We start from the raw sequence: 20,822 nt of genomic DNA on the forward strand, positions 1-20,822 counted from the left end.
AGGATATACAATTAATTCTCCTTTAAAATTTTTTGAGATCTAAAATTGACCTTACAGTACTATACCATAAGATTGACCTTCACTTACTATTTAGATAGTAGAAATTTTGTCTTTGGATCAAGGCTGCCTGTCAGAAAGTTGTGTATTCCACATAACTTTGGCCCATCAGCAATGTGCCTTTTCTCAACTAACAGAATATTACTACATCACTGGTTTGCAAGGAGAATGAAAAATAGCTTTATGATAAACCCTTTCCTAAAGCAGTCGTGTAATCCTAATCTATGCCATTACCATTATTAATACTTTTTAAAGTCTTTCCTGCGTTTATCTTCCTCAGAAAACTTCAAATCCTTCAAGGCAAGGGATTGTGTTACATTCTAGAAGTTTTGAGAACCTAGGAGAGTGCCTGGTTTGGGGCATGTGCTCAACAATTTTGTTGTGTAATAGAATGAATTAATGAAGGTAATTCTTTGAAAACTTTTACATGAAATTCCATAATCCCATTCATTCATTCTGTTTAACAGTGCGTGCTATTTGGAAATTTTATTTTTGTTACTCTTGTGGCCCATTTCATCACCTGTATTCAGTTGTGATAGGCAATATCTCATTCTTTATGTTCGAAATCAAGCAGTAGAGTGATGGACAGTTCAGGTTTTGGAGTCAGATGGGGGGGGGGCGGTGAATTGTAGCTCTGCCGCATTTTAAATATGGATTATTGAATATATTAACCTCACTTTTATTCCTGCATTTGTAGAATGGGTGTGAGGTAGAACCCACTTCACAGAGTGGTTTGTGAAGATTGACCATGTAAATAAAGTACTTAGCCTGGCACATAATTAGTGCTCAATAAAACAAGTTTTATCATAGTTGATATTCAGATAGTTGACTTTCCCTTCATTCTAAATAAGCCTAATTTCTTTAACCTGATTAATCAAAGTCTAGTTATCCAGTAGTTCAATTCTCCTTAATTTTAGTTAGTTGAAGAAATGTTTATAGCCTAGGGAAAATGCGAGCAGTAGACTACTATCATCTAGTCAATAATGCCTTCTGGTTGCTAGGTTAAATTGTGCCTTGTATTATTAATTATGGGAATTCCTTTTTTTTTTTTTTTGCTTTGATATCTTTAAAATGTTACACTTGTTGAAGAAATCAGATTTCTTTTTATTTCAGATTAAATTCATTTTGTGGTCATATGCAGAATTTCAGCAAATTTTATTTATAGACCTTTACATCCCCGTGGAGCTAAAATAAAGTGAATTTTGCAAGATTGTGGTTTCAATACCCTGAATGTCATTAAGTCCCAAAAATAAAGAGTGCTGGCTTAGATGTCAGAAGTCCTTCATTCTTATTTTTATTCCCTTGGTTATTAATTTGTGACCTTGGGCAAGCCATTTAACTTCACTCTTATTCATTTTCCTCATCTTTTCCTGCCTTCTCTACCTCACAGAATCTTCGTGAGGCTGAAATTAGAAAATATTTGAGGATGGTAAAAACTGTAGAAATCTATGGTTCTTTTGTGTTAAGGCAGTGTTTTGTGATGTTAATTTTCTACACAAGATCATAACGTAGTCTGAGGCAATGAAAATGTGTCTGTTCACCTGACTTTTTATACCAGATCAATGTCCGAAATATTCAGGAACTGCATTTAATGATTTTTTTATAGTTTCCTTTGAAAGAAAACTTGCAGAGTCATCACATAATAGCTTGTTATTTGTGTCCCCTCCACAGCATTTGCTGCTACTCAAGCATTGTGGTTCTTTTAGATGAAGGCCCAGCCTAAGTAAATGGGAAAGTCAGCAGATAAAGCTGCAGGAACTTTTTGAAAACAGCTGAACATACCAGTGTTTGTCCTTTTAGTTTGTGAGCCCAGAAGACCTCTGTTTCCTCAGCCGTGTTGATATTTACGTAGGTTAACATAATTACTCCTAAATGGCCATGCAATGGCTGCATTGTTTCCTTTCTTGACAAGGACCTGGAGATTTTGAACCTTGAAGAATGCATTGCAGCTTGCGTATGGAGCTATTTTCCTTTTAGCATTTCTTAGTTCTTAGGGTTCCACTGAGATCAAGTGGACGTGGAGTGTTATGGGCAAAATTTTCTGTCCCTCCAAAATTTGTATGTTCACTTCTTAACCTCTACGACCTGAGAATATGATTACATTTGGAGATAGGGCGGAGGTAACTAAGGGCCACCCATGTGGGTGGGCGGTACTCCACTCTGACTGATGTCCTGAGGAGAAGATGAGATCTAGGGATGAGCTTGCACAGATGAAAGACCATGTGGAGACACTCAGAGAGGAGGCAGCCATCTACAAGTCAAGGAGAGAGGCCTCCAGAGACGCCAAGCCTACGACACCTTGATCTTGGACTTCCGGCCTTCAGAACAGTGAGAAAATTCTGTTGTGGAAGCCTCCCAGTCTGTGGTATTTTGCTATGGCAGCTGTAGCAAACAAACAGATCCTGGATGCTGGGCGTTCTCCACTGGGAGTGTAAGAAACACTACTAGGAGCCTTAAAAAGCCTCCATAATCCACGTACAAATAGAGTTTGAATTTGAACTTAGTAGAGGTTCACAGATATTACAGTTTGTAAATTCATTTTTTTAAAAGGTAGAAGTGATGGCAAAGCTGCTTTTAAGCATAGAACAGACAAAGAGGACAGTATTTGAGATAGTTTACTTGAAAGCTTACTTTTAGGGGCACCTGGGTGGCTCAGTTGGTTGAGCATCCAACTTGGTATCAGCTCATGTGGTGATCTCATGGTTTCAAGCCCCATGTCAGGCCCTGGGCAGTGACTACATGGAGCGTGCTTCAGATTCTGTCTCCTGCTCTCTCTGCTCCTCCCCTGCTTGCACTCTCTCTCTCAAAATAAATAAATAAACTTCAAGAAAAAAATGCTTTTACGCTTGGGGTGCCTAGGTGGCTCAGTTGGTTAAGTGTCCGACTTCGGCTCAGGTCATGATCTCACGGTCTGTGAGTTCAAGCCCCGCGTCGGGCTCTGTGCTGACAGCTCAGAGCCTGGAGCCTGCTTGGAATTCTGTCTCCCTCTGTCTCTGCCCCTCCCCTGCTTGTGCTGTTTCTCTCTCTCTCTCTCTCTCCCAAAAATAAACCTTAAAAAATTTAAAAAAAAGCTTTTACTTCTTTCATAGTTTGATATGCTTTTTTACTTTAAAATTATAGAGGAATTGATACACATGGCTTAACATTTCTTTAAGACACATACCCAAGATAAGTTCTTTTGGTGGTTTTTTTGTTGATTTTAAATCCTTACATTCCCATATTAGTAACTCAAAACAAGTGTTTTGATGTTAATATAAATGAAATAGTCTAAATTACATATGAAATTTTGGTGTGTGTGGGGGAATTCTCCACTTCCTTCATTAATGATTTATAGTGGCTTAATTTTGATTTTCAAATATTGCATCCTATTCATATACCTGTTCACTGAAATGGCCATTTTTAAATACAATATTGATACTGTCTTTACACACATAGTGCTGTACAATTTTAAAATGCTTGTGCATGCACAGCATTATCCAGTCCTCCAAAAAATCTTTTGGGGTTAGCATTATTCTCTTAATTTTCTAGGAAATGATTCCCAGAGAGGTTAGGATACTTTCTCAGAGTTACACAGTGATTTCACAGATCCCATATTTTCTGAGTCCCCATCCAGAGCTCTTTCTCTGTTTCTTAGACCCAGGGACACCAAGCCCCATGGACTGAGAGATGCATTTGATGTGTGTGTGCACGTGTGCCTGTTGTTTGTATTTCCCTTGTTTCTAGCTCTTCCCTTTGCTCTTCTGATAATTTTGTGGCAAGTATTTTACTATGTAGTGGTGATGTGCATGTTTTCTTTTTTCTTTTGGTACTTGTATGCACATGTGCACGTGTGTGTGTGTTCAGTGATATCAAAATATAACTTGAAGCAGTGGAAAGATTTGTCATCTGTAAGCTTGGCTAGTAGGATGGGTGCAACTTCTGGCTGAAAGAAAAAAAAAGATTTTAAGATGTCCATGGCTGTTACTTCATATTTTAGTGGATACCAGAATCTGTTTATAATAGTTAAAGGCTAGGTCTCAAAATTTGTTTCTCTGGAAACACATCATTTGTAATCTTTAGCTCCTAAGGTAGACAACCTTTATGAGGATTATGTGTTAGTATTCAGATCATTATTAAGCTAGCTCATTGTTCCTCAGGCCTGATACGAAATCCCTGTCTTTCACGTTTCCTAGCAACTGACTCACACATGGAGGATGCAGAAAGAAAGCCATCAGGGACTTGCTCTGCATTTCTCAAACAGCCTCTGAGAAATAGTACCCAGACTACATTGTTTCTCTTCACTGTTTCTAGTAAAAGCTTGCCTTTTATGCTTATTAGATTCTAAGAGAGAATAGTCATAGAAGATGCACATGAAAAATTGAGTAGTGATGATGAAACATCAAAGCCAGATTATTGGAAATTTTCATCAGTAGTGATATTTTTTATAGCCATTGCTATTTATGTGTATCTTGAAATGAAGGTTACTGGGGTAAGGAGATGAAATTAGTTCTGTTTTATACTTGAGAATTAAGGTAGTTATTATTATAAAGTTACTCCTCTTAGATGCCTAATAAGTACTTGTTGATAATTGTGAAATAAAATGCATCTTCACTTTTTCATTTCCTTAAAGGAAGGGAGGACAGTGTACCCTAAATTTATTATATATTTATGTGTATGTAACTCTTTGTACACACACCTGTGTATTTTAAACCTTTAGACTGACAAATTGAAAAATGCTTTCTGAGCTAAATGATACATGTCATTACATTTAAACAAAATGAACAAATAACTTCATCCCAATATCTCTGTATGGAAATTGATAGTAATCTGGTGTTGAAGTTTTAGCACGTTTAAAATAGAAACTATGATTTTTATACTTTATTGTATTTTTATTTTCTTTTAATCTTACCATTTAATTTGGGTGGCCTAAAATGTAAAATACAATGACATTTACCTGTTAATAATACTAAGACATATCTACTAGAAAAAAGTGCCTTTCAGATGACAAGAATCTGAAGTTATGTCTCTTCTCTTAACTGTCCTTGTGCTGTTTGCTGTAACTGACCCTAGGAAAGGGGGCTATGGAAGGAAAAGAGTGATGAGGGAAGAGAAAGCAAGAGGAAAATGGAAGGAAAGATGAAGTATGAGTAAAAAAAAAAAAAAAAATGGTTGTGAGGGCATCTGGGCGGCTCCATCAGTTAAGCATCTGACTTCAGCTCAGGTCATGATCTCACAGTCCATGAGTTTGAGCCCCATGTTGAGCTCTGTGCTGACAGCTTGGAGCCTGGAGCCTGTTTCGGATTCTGTGTCTCCCTCTTTCTCTGCCCCTCCCCTGCTCATGCTCTGTCTCTCTCTGTCTCAAAAGTAGATAAAAATATTTAAAAAAATTAACAGTAAATGGTTGTGACTAGTGAACGGTGGGGCAGTGGGATTGAGTGGAGCTGCTACGTCTTTCTCCCTACCACCTCTGTGAAAGTAGTGTTCTGCTGTTACTTTGCCAGGAATGAGCGTGTTTACCAGCCAGCACCCTCCAGGGTGCACTGGTGCTCTCCATGCAATACCCAGCATGAAGAAAGAATAAAGGTAGAAAACATAATCGTGTGGGTCCTTGAGCATGAGTTGAGCACATTGTTTTCATGTCAAATGAAGACTTGGGCTAGATCAGTTCTTTTCTAAAAGCCAGTCTGGGGGCCTGTGTTGATCCATAGAGTTTTCTTGGGTTTTTAGCCAGCTTAAAAAAGTAAGTATTTTATAGCTGGTTCATAATTTAGTCTTCATGGGGTTCACACTTTTTAAATTTTTATTTTTTTAATATTAAAAAAAAATTTATGTTTATTTATTTATTTATTTTGAGAGAGAGAGAGTGTGTATAAGCAGGGAAGGGGCAGAGAGAAAGAGAGACAGAATCCCAAGCAGGCTCTGCACCATCAGCACAGAGCATGATGTGGGGCTTTAACTCATGAACCGTGAGATCATGACCTGAGCCAGGATCAAGAGTCACATGCTTAACTGTGCCACCCAGGTACCTCTAAATTCTTTTTTCTGTTTTTTTTCTACTCACTGAATCCATCTATACTTTGTACAACTGCTCTTTCTCATGGGAAAGCAGAGTTCTCAAATTCTGTTCCCCACTTAAAAAAATTTTTTTGTCATGTTTTCATTATTTTTTGAAAGAGAGAGAGAGGGAGGGAGAGAAGGAGAGAGAGTGAAGGAAAGAAAGCGGGGGCGGGGCAGAGAGGGAGACAGAGGATCCAAAGTGGGCTCGGCGCTGATAGGCTGACAGCACTGAGCCCAGTATGGGACCCGGATGCTAAACCAACTAAGCCACCCAGGCACCTACCCCCTCCATTTTTTACGTCCATTTGATTTTAACTTCAGTTTCATATCTGAATTAAGACTTCGCCCTTCACCTCAGATGAGCTAAGTGGCATTGTTGTCCAGCCAAATGATAGCTGTTTATGTCACTTGGTTGCTTTGCCTTACCCCTACCCTCTCCCATTTCCCACCTTTCAATCCCACGGCCCTTAAGTCTCCACTTCTCCCTATTTCCTGCTTAAATATACACAGGGGGCTGGTTAGTAAGGATACTTCATAAATGCATGCCTAGCTAGGTAGACAATGAGATGTTGGTCTTTTCCATTCATGCGGATACCTCCTATCTTTATGGGTGATTTTCCCGATCCCTATCTGTAGCCTTGAAATGTGAGGAGAGCCACCCCTCTCTTCTCACATGCACTTCTCTAAAATATATATTACTTTATTGCTCCTTGGTCCACCACTGCTTTGGACACAGTTCAGGGACAAAAAAGAAATGTCCTACTCACTATGATACTAGTTTTCACACATGAAAAAATTAGGCTGCCTAATATTCATTCTTTGTAAGTACTGCTCCTTAGAGTAAAATCTTACTGCTTTAAATTCCCCCCCCCCTTTTTTAATGAAATGGTCACAGTAGATGATAGTTGGTTTATTTTTGTTTCTGATGGGAAAAAAAAATGACAACTGCTAGTTTCTTACAGCTTACAATACTGACTTGGTAAGTCCAAATATTCTTTAGACATCATTTTCCTCTTTGGTTTTGATTTTGCTTAAGATCTGAATGAGGTACATCCACTATTACCTTAATGGTGATTTTAAAAGGAGAGAAACAACAATTGTGGCAGGGATTACAGCTTTATCTAAAACACTGACCGTCACTGAGCTTCCCAGGTGTCTGGCTTGTCTAGCTTCCAGCCTCAGCAGTGGAAACATTTGTGACCTTGTTCAGGGCTGGCTAGTATGGGGAGCGGAGCAGAGGGAGGGAGACAGGCCTTTGTGTGGGTGGGGAAGGCAGTGGCGAAGCACCCTTCCTTCACAAAGCTAGTAAGGGAGCTGCTGTTGCCTGAAGAACCCGAACCTGAGGGGAGAGAGGTTCCATCTAGCATTACGCAGCATTCTTCATAACTACCTGCAGTGATTGGCAGGGAATCAAAACAGGTTGTAGTTCCTTAGCCAGTGAAACAGTATTTTACAATGTTATAAACACAGAAAAGGGGTTGTTGAATGATGCCGACAGCTGTTTATGAAATGTATAGCTAAACAAATGCATAAATGAATTAAAAGAATGAGTGAATTTTACCGGTGAGAGATGAAAGGTGGGATGGGGGAGGGAGAAGTGGAAGGGTGTTGTTGCAATGATGAGAAAAGAGAAAAGACTTGGACCTCTATGCCTAGGTTTGTAAATTTAATACAGTTGAGACTAATTTGAGTATGTGTGGAGTTTGGGTGTTTAAGAAGCACTAGTATTTTGGAATTTACTACAGCTTTTATTATAGAGACATTTGGCATTGCTTAAAGTCTGCAAACTGATCGTGCAATGCCTGCAAGAAATGTGGATGAGGATGTAATAGAGTATTCCTCACACAGCTGCCACTAGGGGGCGACATAAAGCCCAGTGTCACTTCTTGGCATATTGCGGGTATCTCTCTGCCTTCTTTGCCCTGTTTCTTGTAGCACTGTATCATCACAGCTACCGTTTCCCAGACTTCATGCTTCTCTGGCATGTGCTGAGATACTTTTCCTAGAATATGCTAAAACCAGACATGAGAATAATGACACAATTTAACTTGTACTTTTGATACTGTTGAGAACTCAATCAGAGGGGGGGCATCTGAGTGGCTCACTTGGTTAAGCACGGACTTAGGCTCAGGTCATGATCTTGTGGTTCGTGAGTTCAAGCCCCATGTCAGGCTCTGTGCTGACCCCTCAGAGCCTGGAGCCTGTTTCAGATTCTGTGTTTCCCAGCCTCTCTGTCCCTCCCCTGCTTGCTCTCTGTCTCTCTCTCTCTCAAAAATGAATAAACATTAAAAAATATTTATAAAAGAAAAAGAACTCAGGGAGAAATGCACTGCTAAAAACAGGTGCCAGAAGTTAAAGTCTTAACTCCTTATGAAAAATAATCATTTATTTATAATTTGAATTTTATTTATACATTCATTGAGCATTTATTGGGTGCTCTGAGTGCTTGGACCTATCAGACCCTAGGGATACTATGGAGAAAAGAGGTAAAGTCTCTTCTCTTTTCACTTTTTAATGGGATTTCACTTTTTAATGGGAAGATGAGACATCTACAAGAAAATTAATATAGGTAAGACAATTTCAGATGGTGAAAGATAATATTTGAGAAATATTCCAGAATGGCCATAGTCCATTGAATATTCCATGGAACTCTGAAGTTCTAGATGTTGAAAACTGTTTTTTTCTCTTTGGTTATCTTTTTAAAATCAGAGCACTGTTTTCAAGAAACAACAACAAAAAAGAACTATCCTATGATTCAGCAATTGCACTATTAAGTATTTACCCAAAAGGTAACAAAAATACAGATTTGAAGGGATACATGCACCCCAGTGTTTATAACAGCATTATCAACAATAGTCCATTTATGGAGAGAACGCCAAGGTCTATCAAAGAAGATGTGATACACACACACACACACACACACACACACAGAAACACACACACAATGGAATATTACTTAGCCATTAAAAAGAATGAGAACTTGCCATTTGCCATGATATGGATGGAACTATAATGTATTATGCTAAGTGAAATAAGTCAATTAGAGAAAGACAAATAGCATGTGATTTCAGTCACATGTTGAATTTAAGAAACAAAACAGATGAACATATTAGAATTAGGGGGGGGGAGAAGAGAGGGAAACAAACCACAAGAGACTCTTAATGATAGAGAACAAGCTATGGGTTGAAGGAGGAAGGACGGAGGGAGATGGGCTAGGTGGGTGATGGGGACTAAGCACTTGTGATGAGCACTGGGTGTTGTATGTAAGTGATGAATCACTGAATTCTACTCCTGAAACCAGTATTGCACTGTATATTAACTAAAATTTAAATAAAAAAGAATGAAATTTTTAAAATTTTAAAATGCTAAAAAATAAACTTAGAGCTCTAGTCCCATCATATAGGGAAAATACTAGGAGAATGAAATTGAACACTTGTGGCAAAAAAAAAAAAATAGTCAAGGAAACAATAAACAGGTTACTGAGAGCAAGTTTTTACCTTATTTAGAGATTAATGTATTTTGTGGTAATTTTTCATCTGGAAAATTTTATGAGGACTATGGAAATTTCTTATATTTTTTAAATTAAAAAAGTGTTTTTATTCTTTATTTTTGAGAGAGAAAGAGAGAGCACGAGCAGAGGAGAGGCAGAGAGAGGGACACACAGAATCAGAAGCAGGCTCCAGGCTCTGAGCTGTCAGTACAGAACCTGTACAGGTTTTGAACCCACAAACACAAGATCATGACCTGAGCTGAAGTCAGATGCTTAACCGACTAAACCACCCAGGAGCCCCAATTTTCTTATGGTTAATCCATACCCTGACCTTTTTCTGAATTTTGGGGAGTAATTTCTTTTGGGGGGAGTTTTCTCAGCTAGCAAGTTAATAGTCTTCCTTATGATTATTTTTTTTTTAAGAGAGACAGGGAGAGAGAGAATCCCAAGCAGGCTCAGTGCTGTCAGCGCAGAGACTGACAACGGCGCTTGAACGTACAGACCATGACACCACAACCTGAGCAGAAATCAGGAGTCGGATACTTAATTGACTGAGCCCCCCAGGTGCCCCCATCCGTATAATGTATTCTTGTGCTTCAAGATTTTGTGGAAAATGTGCATATGGCAGTGATATTTTTAGTCTTTTCCATGTCAGACAATCCTGAGTCTTCTTTCAAGACCTAGTTTCAATGTCATCTGTTTTGTGTAAATGCATCTCTGGCACTTCCTATAACCAGCCAGATCATGACATCCATCTTTGATCATTCATTCATTCAGAAAATATTTTTGATTGGCTATTACTTATGAGGCACAGTTCGGGGCCCTGAAGATTTAGCAGTCAATGAAAGGAGGTCCTCTTAAAATTTTCTTTCTCATGAGGAGAGGTGCCAAATGAACACATAAACTGATGAGTGACAGGTGGTGATAAGGTTAATGAATAATGGTGATAAAAATTAATGAGCACATGAGAGCTGGTAGACGGCAGTGGGACAGAGGGCTTATACTCTTACCAGTTGATCCAGGAAGGTCAGAGAGGTGGTACGGCTAAAATAAGTGAGGAGAGTAAAAACAGGAAGCATAGCTAAAGCGGAATTGCTTGGAGAACTTTAGGAGGTAAGGTCAGAAGGGCGGGTTAGGTCGGGACTGAAAGGGCTTAGGCTTTAAAGCCACTGGAAGTTTGTGAGCAGAGGACCCACCTGGCAGAGTTGGGTTTATAAAGGCTCCTCTGGCTCCTTTGTTCAGAATAGACTTAAGCGAGACAGTGGTTGGATCAGGTCCCTTAAATTGGGGGCTGTGAGAATAATCCAGGAACAAGAGGCCTAGGCCTACATGATGGCCATGGGGAGAGTGACAAGTGGTAGAGTGTATTGTTGACATGCTTACTTATGCACTGGAAGTGAGGTACATGAGAAACTGAGGAATTGAAGGTGACCTGTGGTTTTTGCCTTGAGCATCCGGAAGGATGGGGTAGCTGTTAATTGCGAAACACTGTGGAAGAAGCAGGTTATGCTTTTGGGCAAGGAAGTTAGGAGTTTACTTTGTACCTGGTGTGAGATGCCCACAGATGTACAGGTGGAGAAATTGCAGACAGTTGGATGAGCAAATTTTTGGTTCAGGAGACAGGGTGTATTTAGAAATGTGAATTTGGGAATCATTGGTGTATAGATGGTGTTTGAGAACATGACCTTTTATACATGTGTCGATTATAGCACTTCATTTTATCATTGTTGATATATCTGTCTGTCTGGGTTAAGATCTTTCAGTACAGAGACTGAATTTTACTTGACATTTTAATATTTTGTTCATGGCAGCCTGGCCGTGGTATGAAGCTGGAGATTTTCATTGGGGGTGTGAGCAACTGGGTTTACTTACAGCCTTATCCAGGGAAAGACATTTTTACTAAAACTAAAAAAGCTACTGAAGTGGGAAATCAGGTTGTTAAATGTACAGTTTATGGTCAAAGCTTAAAGATTTTATCATCTCGAAGTATCTTGCTCTCACTTGCAGTTACCCTTGTGCCTCTAAGAAATACGTTCCTTTGGGCAGCCCAACTCAGTACAGTCATAACATAGGTGTAAGTGGCAGCTTTAATCCAGACTGATGCCCTGGAGAAATAAACCTCCTGTAAACTTAGACCTATAACCTGTTGGCTAGTACCATAGATAAGCCTGAGATTTATGCTCTTTGAAATTGGTTGGCTTGGTGATTATGACCTGACCTGGTGTCGCCCCTTCTTTTTTTTTTCTTTTTTCTTTTTTTTGTCCACTGTGAATTAAATAAAGAAATTGAGAGTATTTAGAAACTTTGGGGTACCTGGGTGACTCAGTTAGTTAAGCATCTGACTTCAGCTCAGGTCATGATCTCACAGTCTGTGAGTTTGAGTCCTGCATTGGGCTCTGTGTTGCGATCTCTGTGTGTTGTGTTGTGGCTCAGGTTGCGATCTCACGGTTTGTGAGTTTGAGCCCCGTGTCGGGCTCTGTGCTGACAGCTCAAAGCCTGGAGTCTGCTTCGGGTTCTGTGTCGCCCTCTCTCTCTGCCCCTCTCCCACTTGCTGTCACGCTTGCTCGCTCTCAATAAAAATAAAACATTAAAAAAATAAAAACTCGTATAGCAGTGGACAGTAATTTTATGTCTATTGAATCTCATTAAACAGTGCTTGTATTTTTTTCATTTTATTTTTCTAGTAATTCATTTTATTGTATTTAACAAAATATCAGTCTGCAACAAACTGAAATTTTTTTAAAAAATCAGTCCATCACACATAGTTTGAGGAACAGCATACATCTTCATTATATCAGAAGGCATTTCACTAATTGAGGACTCAGCTAAATCAGTAATTCTCACAGGAGGCGGAGTGGATCAAAATGTAGCCAGCAGGCATGATTAGTATTTCCAGAAAATGTGTGTACTTTGAAAAAAATTCGCTCCATTTTTCATGTCATGACTTATTGACGGGAATATGATATGGCAACATGAAAAGAGGTAAAGAACCACTTACTATACCACGACAAGGAACATAAAAGAATTCGGGATTTCTTTCATATTTTGTTGATCTCAAGTCTGACATTTTGGTGGGTAGATTATGAGATAAACAACCACTGCCTGGTTTTGTAAATATTTCCTTTTAGCATCCAAACTTTAAGTGTGTCTTCATATGTCAGTATGTTGTTTTATGGTTTTCTAGAAGCAATCTTATCTGCAACCTATCTATGCACCAAATACTTAACCTTGTTTCTTAGCTTCTGGAACATTTTTACTCCTTTCATTTATCTTTTTTGACACTTCAGAAGGAAGTTATCAGGAGACACACTGCGAATTAATAATCATTTTGATCCGTTCCTTAATATTCTTCTTAACCAGTATTACCTTCCATGAATAATTTTATTTCATTTTTATTAAATAAGTGATGGTAATATGCCTCAGAGGATGCAATTAATGGCTAACATGGTGATTTCAGAAAAAGAAAATGAACGGATATGAGGAATGGAAGTAAAGGGAAGCCCTAGGAATTGTATCAAACCATATGACACTTAAAACAGCAGGATGAGTAAAGCACAGCAGAGCCCTGGGAAGACCACAGTTGGAGTGGCTTCTTCTAGGTTGTAAGTTTTGAGATGGTCTCCCCTTGCTGTTTATTATCTTGGAACTTCCTAGATTACCAACATTAACTGCATATTGTTATTACTATTATTATAGAAATTTGTTTACATATAGCCCTACCCTAAACATGTAAGTATGGTCAGATAAGCAAGTTGGTGCATTTGGTATTCTGGTTTTGATGTTCTTGGTTTTGAAGAGCTTAAAAATTCCTGTCAAACTCTTTGTTCTCGGTGATTTCCCCAGTGACTGGCTATAGATTCCTTCTTTGGTCTTTGTAAAGCTATATGGCAGCAAATCTCTGCCAGTTAATGAGCACGTGAAAAGCTGTTTATCTAAGGGCTGTTTGTTTTGTTACTTACAAAGCCGTAAAGATGTCAAGAAAAATCTCTCAATCCCTGTAGAATACTTTCAATTTTAGCGAACAAGGGCATTAGCCACTTAAAAAATTAAGTGAGATAAACTATTGGCTGGCTACCTTTTTATGAAACATTACCAAAAAAGTGTTTTGACTAAAAAACAATCACTCTAAAAAATAGTGAATGGAATATATTCACTGGATGTTAATAATCCAGAATTTTTGCATTAAGCCTTCATAATTACTGGTAGTAATGATTTTCTAATAATTTACTGTGTATACAGTGTAGCATAATGTATACTAGCTTCAGTACCAGAATTTTACATTTAAAATGGGCAGAAACAAAAGGTAAATCAAAAAAACTACTTTTGTATCCTTTTTTTTCCATTAAGCCCTGTGTTTATAAAAAGGTTACATTTATTATTGCTCTGTTATCCTGTTTTGTAAACATCTTATTAAACAGAAAGTGTGACTGTAAAAGTAAAAGCTTCTTAACCAACCAAGAAGAATTTGCCCATTCTCTCATTTGGGGCAGGGGCACTGTAGTTTAGAGATGCTGCTATTTATTGCTCAGAGTACTTCTAATTTTATTCGAATTGCCTCAAGAGCCAGTTCTTGAGTCACAAAGCAATATGTTCCATTCACTCACTCAACAAAAATTTATTGAATGCTTACTTACGTCAGTTCTCTCTAGATGCCAGATACATGGTGGGGACAAAACTGTTAAAAACTCAGCCTTGTTACTTTATAACCACTCTTAATGAGAATTAGAAAAGGCCTGTTTTTAGAGAAGCCTAGTCCACTGTTTTTTCTTGTAGAGAAAGTGGAAACTGAGACAAAATAATCTCTGTAATCATGAATGAAGTTCTCTTTGGCTCAGTTGCTTGTTCCATGTCTGAATGAAAGTAGAGAAATAGTTTGATATGTAGAAAGATTAGGGACTGTTTTGGACTTTGAATTCAGGTAAGCACTGACCTTAGCATGTCCTTAGCTGTTTGATCTTTGGAAACTTACTTGGCCTCTCTGAGCCTTTGTTTTCTAATCTGCCAGATGAGATTAATACTATCAATTTCTTTGGTGGCAGTGCAGATTAATTTACATACAGCTTGAATCTAGTAGGTGTCACATATTATTAGCTCATGCCCATCTTGCTCTCTCCAGTCCCTTCAAACCCCACTTTACCGCAAATGTCCAACCTAGTGAAATCCGGTCATGATCTTAAAATACACATGTTGTTTTCATACTTTCCTTTCTGGTTTTTTAAAATTTAATATTGAGTGGGAAAACATGTTAATGTATTACACGAGATAGCAGTGGAAGAGTTAGGGTCAGAAAAAGACAACATATTTGAGGTTTTCGAGAAGGATATTTTATTCTCCATCTAACGATAAGGCCAGAAAGCTTCAAGAGATCTAAGTGTGTAGAAGGTGGGAGTTTGGGTTTGGTAGTTAGAAAGTATTCAGTGAAAAAGTCTTACATAAAATAGTTCATAAGGTAGGTCAGTTTGGTTTCTCACATTCAAATGATACATTTCCCATCAAAAGTTAAAACATTATTATAAGTAGAAACACCAGAAATGACATTTATGAATCCAGCATTGTAACTTGGAATGAATCATGGAACTAATAAGTGTGTCCAAATATAGTCTTCTTCAACTAGACTATGTCTTTCCTGTTCTCAACTCTCAGTCATTAATTCACCCTTCGTGGCTCTTACCATTGTCTGCCATGGTAACTGCCATCCATAGCATAAGCTTCTTGAGGGCAAGCACCATGTCTCATTTATCTTTGGACCTGCCACTTTGTATAGAGTTTTCTCTGGTGATGACAATAAATTGCATTTGATGGTTACTAGAAGGAACTTACTTCATAATAGGTGTCTAAGATGATTATCTTAGGGATTATCTAAGGGAACAGCTATCTTAAGGTCTTTTTTTTTTTTTTTTAGTGTTATTAGAATACAAGAAGCTGAAGTCCTGGGCAAGGCTCACACCCAGTGACAGCCATGCCTTCTCTGTGAGTCACATTTTTGAATGACATTGTCACTGTTGCAATGTATGAGTTGTTATATTTGGAAACATAGCTTAGAAGGGAGTGCTACTAGTCTGTTAGTATACATAATTATTTAGAGTGTTCAAATTTAAGACTATGGTTTGACATTTATTTACGTCTTGTGATTTATAAACAAATATGCATTATTGAACATTGGTATATTTTGACTCTTTAGAGTTGCTCTATCCATTTGTGATGTATGTTAACTAAAGTGAAATAAAAACAGTTGCATTTAAAGAGCTACATCTGTTCTGTGCATGGGTTGTTTGAAGTTTGGAAAGCTATTCTGATCAAATGAATAAATCTTCATCCAGACAGGTGGCTTACTTGAATACTTATAACTTATTTTCAGATGCCCTCCTGGGAAATCTTACATTTGGCTACAATCTCTAAGCTGTTTTATCTGCCAAGGATAGGCTGGGAATGGGAAGTTTCAATTAAAATTAATGGGACTTGTCATGGAGAAATTTAGAGAATCTCCACTGCTCTGGAGTGACACCATTATATAAAAATGTAGGCATTATCCAAGCAGTCACTTGAAGAAAGCTATTAAATGGACTTATTTTTGTATGGGAATTCAGAATGCAGATAGATTATATTTTTTTAATTTATTTTTTATTAAAAAAATTTTTTTTTAACATTTATTCATTTTTGAGAGACAGAGACAGAGCATGAGCGGGAAAGGGGCAGAGAGAGAGGGAGACACAGAATCTGAAGCAGGCTCCAGGCTCTGAGCAGTCAACACAGAGCCCAACGTGGGGCTCGAACTCACGAACTGAGAGATCATGACCTGAGCCAAAGTTGGACACTCAACCGACTGAGCCACCCAGGCACCCTGCAGGTGGATTATCTTTAAAACGATGTATGTAGTTAAAATTACTATGTTGGTTTAATATTAGGGAGTACATAATTTTCTCAGTCCCCTCCCTGGGCATTATTTTCTTCCTGTTCCATAGCAAAGTAACAAAGGGTAAGCCAGATGGAGGAAGGTGAATTTGTTTTTCTCTCCCTCAGTTTTCTAAAATTAGTATTTAACAGAAAGTATACAGTTTGCCTAAGTGAAATTTGCTCTCCAAATCTGTAAATATTTGTCTCTCTAAACTGGAGGCATTTGTAGGAAAGAATCACTGTAGTGAGTAGCAGTTAAGCCCTTTCCAGGCCTAGCAAAGCATTTGGTCATGTGACACAGTGGATAAATCTTGGAGAGAAAGAATATATTATTTTTGATGCTAGTATGAATTTTTAAGATTTCTGAATGGTAGAATAAAATTGAGTTATAATTCAGTTATAACATATAAAAGTACCCGAACACAAAACATTTGATTAATTCAACACTGAGGAAATGTTGACAAAAGAAATGAATTTTGTTTAAGTGTTCTGTGGAAAATTATGTAAAACATTACAAAGAAAATTTATAGTGTAATCACATTATAAGGGGAATAGGAATTATTTGTCACAATTCATAATGTAAAACTTCTCAGTTTATAGGCAATGATATTCAGGGATAGTCATCATTTTTCTATGCTATTTTTCTAAAATTGTACAAATTGTTATATAATGATACCTTAATAAATATGAATATGTCTTGAAAAATCTGTAGCATTTACATTTAGATTCTCAATTTGAATTCTCAATTCAAATATACTGGAATATATTACAGAGACTAGGGAAAACTTCAGAAACTTTTAAAAATGTAGTCACATGCATGTAAATGTTAGAACTCAGGACAGGGAGCTAGAAGCTGTTGAGTGCACTCATCATCTCATTCTGTGTGATCACCACTGTGCTTTATAGATGATGGCACTGATGGCATCAGCATCATTAGTAAGAACATGAGTTGAGGCCAGATGTGGCCTTGAGTCCTCTTTGCGCCATTCATAGCTCCACGGGAGACCTTGGGCAAGTTGTTGAACTGGAGCTGAAGGAGAATATATTGGTTAAGAGGAGAGGCTTTGGGAGCAGGTGCTGAACTAAGTCCTTGCTCTACCAGCTAGCAATTGTGCACTCGGTGAAACAGGGATAATAACACTTGCCCCATATGTCTTGTTACAATTTAACAACATGTATAAAGAAGTTGACAGGGGCGCCTGGGTGGCGCAGTCGGTTAAGCGTCCGACTTCAGCCAGGTCACGATCTCGCGGTCTGTGAGTTCGAGCCCCGCGTCAGGCTCTGGGCTGATGGCTCGGAGCCTGGAGCCTGTTTCCAATTCTGTGTGTCTCCCTCTCTCTCTGCCCCTTCCCCGTTCATGCTCTGTCTCTCTCTGTCCCAAAAATAAATTAAAAACGTTGAAAAAAAAAAAAAAAAAGAAGTTGACATACTTTGTGGAGTATACTGAGTGCTGAATAAATGATGTCAATGATGAGGATAATGCTTCTGGCAGGGGTGTGGGAGGGCATAGCTCATAAGGAAACCCAGGCACATTTAATGCCAGAACACTTGCTTTTTCCACTGACTCTGATTCTGAAAGAGATCAGAAAGAATGGTATGGAAATGTGCCTGGAACCCAAAGCGGTCGTAGGTTTTGAAGCTAAAGAATTCTTTTAACACATATGCAAGGCACGGAATGTCCTAGGGATAGGCATTTGAGTCCAGAACCCCAGCTGCGTAGAAATTCGTCTAGTGAGGGAGATAAACAGTAAACAAGAAAACAAGTAAATACATAACCTGGCTTTCGATCAGATAGCTATGTGTGCCTTGAAGAAAAGGCAGCTTAAGTGGATAGATTTAACTGACAGGTGTGAGAATAAGAAGACTCTAGTTGCAGAAGCAGCTGGATGAATGGAGATTTTATTTTGTGCAAAGGGGAATGCTCAAGGAGAAGTGAATTGCTGGGGAGTCGAGTACGGTTTTGGGTAGCACATTTTGCGATGTCAGATATTCAAGTGCAGATGTGAAGTCAGAAGTTGGGTTTGTGAGTCTGGAACTCAGAGGTGGGGTTGGCATGGCAATGTCATGGGAGTCATGGGGGTTGGAGGAGATCAATGGGGAATACATACATGCAGAGAAAAGGAGAGATCTGGGCCCCAGGGCATTCCAAAGTTTGGAGGTCAGCTAGAGGAGCAGCAAAGGAGATTGAGCAGGGGCATCTAGTGATGTAGGAGTAAAACCAGGAGAAAGTGGTTTCTGGAAGCTGGTGATGGAAGTGTTTCAAGAAGGAAGGAAGGAAAGAAGGAAGGAAAAAAAACCAACTATTTTTTGATGTTGCTGATAGTTTAGGTTTGATGATTGAATTTGCAAAGTGGAGATAGTTGGAAGCCTTTACAAGGACGATTTCAGTGGATAGGTGGGGATGAAAGCCTACTTAGAATGGGAATGAGGTGATAACAGGAGGTATCGAAGTGGAGATATAAAGTCTAAATGGTTCATAGGGAAATTATCTGTGAACTAGGGTGGAAAAATTAGGTATAAACTACAAGGTGATGTGGTTTTTTTAAAAGTTGATTTTTCAGTTTTATTTTATAGATGATACTACCTCAGGGTTATATGCTAATGGGAAGGATCCAATAAATAGAGGAGACTGACACTGGGATAGAGGGAAGGATAATTATTATAGGAGCAATGTTCTCCACAGGCTCAAAGGGATAGAATTCAGATCAAAAGTACAGACGTTAGCCTTGTACCAGGGGGTATGGCAGAGCATTTGGGTCAAGATACATGGAGATTGCTGTTGTGGTGAGAAGATGAATTAGTTCTCTTCTAATTGGTTCTGTTTTCTCAGTGAAAGAAGAACTGAGGTCATTAGCAAGTGCAATATAGTGGATGAGTCATGTTAATTAACAGCATCTGCATAAACCACATTCTTGGGCAGCAGGCTCTTGGGAGATACGTTTCCCAACAGAAGATCTTTGGGCTTTGTGGGCTGTGTTGCCTGCCCTACTTTAGCTATAAATGCTATTCCTGTGTTTTTACCATGTGATTCTTACAGATTTCAGTTGAGCAGTAAAGTGTGAGTGAAAGGAAGAAGAGCCTACTTTATACCTTAAGTTTTTCACTATGTTTTATCAGATAGTTTCCTAAGAAGTAGGCCATCACAGTCAGTCTGTATGCATACGGTGTTTTCATTTTTCATTGTAGGCATGTGCATTGCTCTAAACTCCAATATAATGATTTGTAACTATAAACAGTATTTATAGTGAGTCAGAAGGTCATGAGAGGAATCACCTATGAATTTATTCACTACCATAAAGAAACTATAGCATAGGAATTTTCATGCAGCCACAGATGCTGACATGACCCAAGCCACTTCTGAAATGATGGAAATAAGTTATGCTTGATAAACTTCTTGTACCTTTTGACAAAGATGGTAACATTTCAAATTATTTGTTAATACCAGATCTTAAAGAAATGTTTATTAGGTGAAAAATGTTTAAAGGAGAGATTTTTGTATCAACCAAATTATTTTTAATTCAGTTTGATAATTGATCAGTGAGCATTACCTGAAAGCCACAGTGAGGAAACAAACATATGTATAACACATGGACTCAACTAGAAGGGACTTAAACTAACCTAATGGTAGATAAACAAATGTGTAAAAATAGTCATTGTACAAGTTAAAATAAAGTGATGTAAGATGAGTGTGAAAAATAGGAGCAAGCTAATAATTCTGACATTTGAGTCAGGTTAGGGAAGATCCCGAGGATAAGATATTATTTGAGCTGGACCTCAAAGGATGGTTAGAACTTTGGAAGAGAGATTTAGGACTGGTTTAAACATTCCAGAAACGTGAAGAACTTGAAATAGGGCACAGAGATATGGCAGTGTATGTGTGTCTCTGAGTGGTGACAAGTTCACTGTGTTATTATGGGAGATTTGAAACTGGATACCAGACTACTTTGGGTGCCATAATAAGAAGTCTTTAAGTATTGGGGCAACCTTGAAATTGTGACTTGAAGAAAGGAGTGAAATGATTATGACTGCTTATTAGTTTGATTATTCGTCACCAAGCATGGGCTGGAAGTAAGGGATAATCTGAAGACATTTGACAAGTGTATTTGTTGATCAACCCAAAGTAGGATATACAGGGCAAAGAGAAAACAAAAAAGAGCTGGTATTCCTAGAAGGAATTTTGTTTACACCTTTTCCAAAAAAAGAGACACAGAGCAGGGATATCATATTTATTTTTATGTGTATAACTGGGATTTAATGATTTGATTCTGAATTTGTTGAGTCCCTACAGTTCTACATTATTTGTTTGCTTGGTTGTTTGGTTATATCTTGGCTTATTTCCTATATG

General features: G+C 38.2%; 1 protein-coding gene and 1 pseudogene across 1 annotated transcript in view; one reads left to right on the forward strand and one right to left on the reverse strand.

Moving 5' to 3' along the window:
* SLC2A13 (solute carrier family 2 member 13) overlaps window positions 1-20,822 on the forward strand; it is a 378,958-nt gene that overhangs the window by 121,949 nt on the left and 236,187 nt on the right. The window lies entirely within an intron of this gene.
* The window catches only part of LOC131483708 (small ribosomal subunit protein eS1-like), a 43,425-nt pseudogene that overhangs the window by 12,826 nt on the left and 9,777 nt on the right, over window positions 1-20,822 (reverse strand).

This window comes from Neofelis nebulosa, chromosome 8 (assembly GCF_028018385.1).
Source record: "Neofelis nebulosa isolate mNeoNeb1 chromosome 8, mNeoNeb1.pri, whole genome shotgun sequence".
NCBI lineage: Eukaryota > Metazoa > Chordata > Mammalia > Carnivora > Felidae > Neofelis > Neofelis nebulosa.